The 7775-nt window shown below is 45.4% G+C and overlaps 1 long non-coding RNA gene across 1 annotated transcript; it reads right to left on the reverse strand.

Moving 5' to 3' along the window:
* Window positions 1-260: 260 nt before the first annotated feature.
* LOC119813521 lies at window positions 261-7367 on the reverse strand. Its single transcript, XR_005285190.1, has 2 exons — window positions 6950-7367; window positions 261-558 (listed from the first exon to the last, which is right to left on the reverse strand). It is a non-coding gene; the product is annotated as an uncharacterized LOC119813521 (long non-coding RNA).
* Between the last annotated feature and the right edge of the window lie 408 nt (window positions 7368-7775).

The raw sequence follows: 7775 nt of genomic DNA on the forward strand, positions 1-7775 counted from the left end.
CACAACAGTCACTCGCCTTTGATTTAGTGACATTTGATTTAGTGACTGTGCCTCAGTCTCCCTTTCCTGTGAGAGGGTCAGCTCCTAACCTTGGCTTTAGAGGACCTGGGTTTCATTCAGGCAGCATTCTCTGCGAAATGGGCACTCTCAGTTCTCATAGTAAATGTGTTAACTCTCACAGCTATGTCTAAAACTGTAATCCATCAGGAATTAAGAGAAAGGGGTTCCCTTCCTGGGAGAGTCACTTGGGATGGCAGACATCATTTCAGATGGAAATTTATTTCAAACTTAAAGAAGGAACTGATCACGGGGGCAGGTGGCTGGTGAATCAGTCATATTTAAGAAGCAGCTGGACAGGAAGGGCAGGGAGTGTAGTGCCAGTTACATGCACAGAGCTGACCCTTCTGTGTTGCCCGTCCCTTGTCGTTCACTTCTGGAAGGTTCCCCACAGCATGGGCAGATGGCTACAAACTCCTCTTTGAAGCTGCAGTGTCGGAGACAGGTCCAGTCAGCTTCGAAACCGGTTAAACATTAATTGCTCAGAGACTGACATTGATGCTATAAAATGAAAAGATGGGAGAAAACAAGATTTCTCTTAAAGTTGCCATAATTTTCTTCCCACTTGGCTGCATTTATTCCTTTTCTTACGCACACACAATTTTCTTCAAAAGGCAAATCTGTTTAACTAGGATGGAGGTTAGCCTCCCTCCCTCTCTCCCTCCCTCCCTCTCTCCTATTTCTCTTTCGTCTTTTGTGTGTGGTGTGGTGTGGTGTGTGTGTGTGTGTGTGTGTCATTGTGTTCTGAAAATGTATTGTGGTGTGTAGCCCAAGACAGTCTCAAACTTTTGCAGGTCCTCCTGCCTCTGCTGACCACGTGCCGGTTCCTCCAGCTGGGCCCAGCTCACCACAGACTGGTTTCGTCATTACAACTTTGTGTTGTCATCTGTCCCCAGAATCTTCCCGAGGGCAGACTCTTAAGGCGAAGTCTGACAATGAAACTCCCTAGGCTCAAAGATTAAAACCCTACTAACCCATTCTTTCGCCTTTTTTAATACGTGTGCATAAAGTATGGTCTTAAGAGAAAAAAAAAATGGGATAAAAGAAACCACCTTCTCCGCAAGTTGACAAGGGTGGGCTAAGACAGCAGTACCAGGAATTAAAACTACGGTTAAGAGAAATATCAGACGATGTTGTAATAACATGTGACAATTTCTGTTTTCAAATTCTATGTCACAACCAAAGATGCTTATAAAAACCCGAGTCCTAACCACACAAAGAAGTGAGCCTTAGGGAGGCAGAAGGGCACAGAGGCAAAGACCTATAGCCTGGATCTTTGCAAAAGACAGGGCTCCAAAAATACCCGCAGCGCGTTCAGTCACTTAGTGCTTGCTGATTTTCATGGTCTGAGTTGGAGATACACTAATGGCCTGTACACCAGTCCATTTTAACACACAGTGCAGGATGGGAAAGGCATCCTGAACCCTCTACTGTCTGTGATGTTTTAAAATGCAGCACACATTTACCCAGATAAATGTCAAATGTTGGTACATCTTAGCTTTTTTGTTTCCTTTCTTAACTGAAGTGCATAATGGGTTCTCAAGTGTTCAAATCCAGAACCTTGAAGACGGGCACTATTCCACCCCACAGGGAACAGCATTTAAGATAGGAATCACACATAGCTCTTTTGCTTTTTGTTTGTTTGTTTTGTTTTGTCCCAGAAGCATTGGTATGGTCTCTGAAACACCGAGAAAGAAGCAGCCAGTGTTGGAAGGCCCGCTGCTATTGACTTCCCAGTAGTAACTGTTAGAAGGTGCTTGTCTGCAGGGGCAGTCTCCAGTCTTCAGCTTCTTAGTTGCAGGGGACGTGGCTTGCAAGGTCCTGCCTGCAGCTCATGGGCTGATGTGGTCACATTGCTTTTGGGAAATTGGGAATACTTGTACTTTTCAGTTCCTTCGGTATGGTTACTCTCACTTGTGTTAGAGATGTGTTAAACAAGGCAAAAGTGTAGAACAGGTGGGAAGAGGTAAATGGCTTCAGTTTTTGGTTGTAGCCTGGAATCTAATCCAGGGTTCTACCCATGCTGGGTCAGGGCTCCACCAATGAGTTACATCCCCAGTCCTAATTCTCCTAGTTAACCTTTTATGAATCTGTGGACTCATAGGACAGGTGGTAGAAACTCCCTAACCAGAAGGTAAAAGACTTCAGCTCAACACCTCCTGACAAAGAATCATATACTTATGACATCTGCATTTGGAAGGATAAAATTTTAAATGTCCCCTACATACTGCTAAGAACCACATGTCATTATTTACTGTTTACTATTGCTGATAAATTTTTGAGATTTATTTTTATATTTGTATTTTACATGTGTGTCTACACATATGTATTGCATTACATGCCTAAATTGTACCCATGGAGGTCAGAAGAAGGTGTTGAACCCCCTAGAGTTACAGGTAGTTATTAGCTTCTATGTGGGTGCAGGGTGCTGAATTCAAGTCCTCTGCAAGTGTAGAAAGTGTTCTTAGCCACTGAACAGTCTCTCCATCCCTGGTCTTTAATTTTTTAATATTTATTTTATTTGTATATGTCTGAGTGAATGTCACATGTATTTGCATGCCCTCAGAGGTCAGAAGAAGGAATAAGAGTCCCTAGGGCTTTGTAGACAGTTGTGAACCATCTGCCAGGGTCTTCTGGAAGAGCAGTAAGTGCTTTTAACCACTGACCCATCTCTCCATCTCATCATCTGGCTACTGATACTGTATGCCAGATCTTGTTTTAAATGTAGCATCCTAAGGATGTGATTGGCAGTACACACATCAATCAAGCCTTTGGATTCCTCCCCTCCGGGTAAATAACCACTCTCTCTGCAGACTGCCATTATGTAGCAGCATAAAATAAAATACAGCATCACCTACAGTAAGAAGCAAGTCAAAAAAAGAGAAATGATTGCATATTAGAATGAACTAAGGAGCTGCACACAGTTCTAATTATCTTACTTGGAAATATCATCATGGTGAAGACTTGGGAACTGACACTTGCCATTTATAATCTTGAGGGTATATTTTCTTTCCCACTCGCATTTTTCAAAAAATCATTTCAATATCCTTTGATGTGACTTTGGCTATTCTAAAAAGAATCTGAGGTTGAATGGCCAAGGTAAAAGCATGTTTTGATTTTAACTCAGGTTTGACCTAGTAATCATAGAATAACTCTGAGTTTAGATACTTGATTTATTGTGTAGCTGATGTGGGATTCCCCTGTGTATGCTGTGAATATGTTTTATTACCATTGGTTAATAAAGAAGCTGTTTCGGTCAGTAACTTAGCAGCGTAAAGCCAAGCAGGAAATCAGAAGAGATAGAGGGAGCAGGTGAAGTCAAAGAGATGCCATGTAGGTACTGATGGAGACAGACACTGGATTCTTACCAATAACGCACAGCCTCAAGCTGATAAATACATTAACAGAAATGGGCTAATTCAGGATGTAAGAGCTAGCTAGGAATATGCCTGAATCATTGACCAAACAGTGGTGTAATTAACATTTTCTTTGAAACGAAGGAGCAGTGTCCAACTGCACGCAGCTTTGTTTCCTGAAGCTTTAATTCAGCACTGATAAATATCTTCCATCCTGTCGTGTGGAAATGTGCATGGACTGGTTCTGAAGCAGCCGGTCTGTTTACAAGAACTCCTTGCTCACGTCTCCTACTCACCTGTTGTTGCTCTGGGTCACTCAGAATCGGTGTTTCTCTGCTGTATCTAAAATCACTTTCACTACCTTTCTTCAGGATCCCAGCAAAGTGGATATGTTACGTAATAAATAATTTCATATAAATAAAACCCTCCAGCCACCAATGGAGGTATAGCTGTGCTCACTGGATGCCTCGGGGAGAGACGTCGCCAGTGGGTGGCAGTATGGGTAAGAGCCAGCCACATTTCCTTAGGCTGCTTCTAACACCTTAGAATTCAGACTTTAGAAGCAACCTGCTAATGGCTGTAGGGACATGGCAGGTTTCAGAAGGACACAGTTCCACCAAACGTGGGGCACCTGGCAGGAGGCGGCTGGCTGTGTCTATTACCTCGGGAGGAACTTGCAAACCCAGGCCAACTGCTTGCTCCTGATCAGCACACAGCACCAAAGAGCACAGGTTGACTTTGCTCTCCCGAGGCACGGGGACTGGCAGAAGGTCACTCCCAGCTGTCTCTACTCTGCATCCAGAAAATATAGCTGTGTCATGTTGGAGACATTCTTAATGTCACCGGCATTGCTCTGTGGCCCCAGGGACAGACAGTGCTCACTTAAAAAGTTACGGTGATTTTAGCATTCAATAAGCTTTTATTTATTAAAAATAAAGACTTTTAATGAGCAGAATGAATGCTAAAGTGGACCACCATTACAATTCCAAGGAATTAATATAAACAATTTATACAATTTATATAAACTCCTTTCTTTTCTTTTCCCTCCCTCCCTCCCTCCCTCCCTCCCTCCCTCCCTCCCTCCCTCCCTCCTCCTTCCTTCCTTTTGTTTGCCTGTTTTGTTTTTTTTTTCTCATTTTTGAGACAAGTTCTCAACAAGCAGCCCTGACTAGGCAGGAGCTCACTATAAGTAAGCTAGGCTAGCCTTGAACTGGAGATCCACCTGTTTCTGCCTGCCTAGTCTGCAAATTCTGATTGTTTAACTGTGCTGCTAGGCAGAGATACTAAGTAGAGCAAACAACAGTTAACATTCTTGCAGGGAAGTTATCCTGTTGCAAACACAGAGTTCACATGTTACAAAATTCTTGTGCAATTTCAGTTGAAACATACTAGCAAAGAGATGGGAGGGGGGCGACTCATATAATGCCGTAAGTCCTCCTGGTAATCCTAGATGGGCAAATGTCTGGACAAGGTTCATTTATCAGAAATGCAGATGTTTCGATTAAGTCTGTGAACCAAGTTACTGAGCACAGCGCAACAGGGGGAAACGATGCCATTTTTTCTAAAGAGTAAAAAGATCCACCAACATGAGCTAGTGTCGGGCTTCCTGGGACACGCTTTAAGAAAGGGGTGGGACCAGCTGTGTAGCTTTCCACTTACCAACCCACTTAGTCAGTTTTCAGAGCTGACCTAGACAGAAAAGCCTGCCATACACCTAAAGCACAAAGAAAAAAACTAAAAACTAAGTACTTTTCTCCCAGTTTAGCCTCTCTACATGAATAAAAATCTATGATCCTTTTTGGTAATAGTATTTATATCTTGGATTTTAAGACATTTCACCCATTTATACAATTAATAACTTAATGAAAATACTTAAATTATTGAAGGAAGAATTTTTTTTAATTTAATAAAAGAAGCACAATTGCATGAACTTATGTTAAGAAAATCCCAAATCTTCCTTGATAAAAAGCTATGGTGGTGCACGCCTTTAGTCCTAGCGCTCAGGAGGCAGAGGCAGGCAGATCTCTGATTTAGAGGCCAGCCTGGTCTACAGACTGAGTTCCAGGACAGCCAGAGCTACACAGAGAAACACTGTCTCGGAAAACTGAGACCCAACTAAACAAAACCCTGACAAATGGCCATTTGTCAGCTGTGAAGCGAAAGGAAAATTCTAAGGAAAGATCCTAAACCAGGATGAAAACCTGCGGGCAGCCAGGCTGTTGGCTGGCAACCGTCCAGGTGAGCGGCACCCAGGCCTGTGAGCACAGCGCGTTTGCAGGTGTTTAGGAGACAACTTGCACTGAGAAAACATGAGGAAACAGTTGGAAAATCACGAGATATCCGACCAGCTCCCAGCAAATAAGCAGCTTCTCTGGCAGCAGGAAGGAGAGACGGCAAGGGGCTCTGGGGTTGGGGACTCTCAGCTGGAGAGGGTAACTCTTGGCTTTTGCACTGGGAAACCCCCGGGCTTCGGACTGACAAACACCTTGCTGTAAAGAGCCCTGTCACCTCTGTGAGCAGAAATGTCATAAGTGGTGGTGCCTTTTTCTGGCCTCTTGGCAACCTAGGCAGCACACAGAACAGGTCACTGGCCACCGAGGAGCTTCTGACTCCTGGTTCTTAACATTAACACAGCCCCAAGGAAAACAAAGTTGGTACTGGCCAAGCTCCAGCGGCCACAGAACGTCATCACTCAACGCATTCCTAAAAATCTAATTTTGTATTAAGAGTCAAAATAAAAAAGAAAACAAAATGGTTACCAAAGATACTTTCTCAAAGGGAAGCCCAGGACACTGGCAGAGTGGCCCCTTGTCCTCCGCTACTTCAGAATACAGAGCATACAGGTCCATTTATGTGTCTCATAGAGTGAACGTAAATTATCACCATCAATAAAATTGAGCCTCATTTTCTTCAAGCCCTAAGATTAAAAACCCTGTCATGTTTCTTCTGGGTAGAGATAACGCTTGGTGATAGAAGAGGAACAGCCAGCTGTCAGAAGGACAGGGTGTTCGACACATACATGGGTGTGCATGCATGGGTGTGCAGTCACACACATTTGCACAACACAGGAGTGAACATTTACAACTGCCTTCACGGCTCTCTTACTTTTAAAGGGAATAGTTTAAATTCAACTGAATTCAACACACCCTTCTGAGGTTAATTTTAGGATGATATTTACTACATTGATGTTTTTCACAAACTTTTGCTGTTCATCGATAATTCCAATCATAACCATATACATGCTAAGAACAGGACAGGTCCAATAATAGCTTGGGTTATCTTGGCACATTTTATACTAAGGTTAAAACATCCATGGTCTTCAAAATCACAATGTGCAATTGTTTTTCTTAAACATGTCATTGTATTTGCAATGACTTTTGTAAATTATGCAGGGCATTCCAAAGCGAACTTCCAGGATTCAGTACAAAATAACCAAGGTTATACTGCAAGATAAACGCCTTGTCACGAATTGTTTCATTTAGATCCTCCCCCCCCCCCACGCGACCCATGGGCAAGGGTTTGTTTTGTTTACCCACCTCGATCAGGATTCCTAGCCTGCCCTCTGTGAACTCGGATCACTGCCTTTCTAGCGGCCCTCATTCTGTTAGGAGACTGACGTGCTGGTGCTTATTTGCCCTCGACTTTGAAAGTCACAAAGGCCACGTAGATAGAGAAATTCAAAGCAGTAGTTCAAGGGCATCTTTGGCTTGGCCCTGTGCCCGCGGCCGCGCTCCTAGATACGGCGACGCCCGCCGGTATCCCGGGTGTGGGGTGAGCAGGACTTGGGGTGCGGGCTGGGTGCGGTAAGGGCGCGGGGCGCGGGAAGGACGCCCGCCAGCACCCGCTCCCAGCTCCCCGCTCCCGCCCAGGCCCGCCCTTTCCCGGCACTATGGAAACCGCATTTTCCTACGCCAACACGCCCTCCTCCTCTCTCCTATTACATCCAGAACAGGCGACTTCCACTTCCCGGGAACCTGACAAGTGAATGGCTCTGATGACGCCCCGGAAAGAGCCCACGACCGGGGGCGGGGGCGGGCGCCCGCGGAGGGTGGGGCGGTTCCGGGGCGCCCCTCGCACGGCTCGCCGCCGGCAAAAAAACAAAAAACAAAAAACAAACAAACAAAAAAAAAACCACGGAGCTGCCATCTACCCATAGCTCGCAGGCAGCGATGTTCGTAAACAAGCCGGGCCGTGCGCCTGCCACCCACGGCGGGCACCGCCCTGCGCCGCGCGCCCACCCCGACTGCTGGGGTCCGATCGCCGCCCCGCATCGGCTCCGACCTCCCGCCCCCGTTCCCCCGCGCAGGCGGAAGCCTGGGGCCAGTTAGCAGGGCGCGAGGCAGGAGCACAAACCCCGCACCC

The sequence above is a fragment of the Arvicola amphibius genome, chromosome 4, assembly GCF_903992535.2.
Source record: "Arvicola amphibius chromosome 4, mArvAmp1.2, whole genome shotgun sequence".
NCBI classification, from domain to species: Eukaryota; Metazoa; Chordata; class Mammalia; order Rodentia; family Cricetidae; genus Arvicola; species Arvicola amphibius.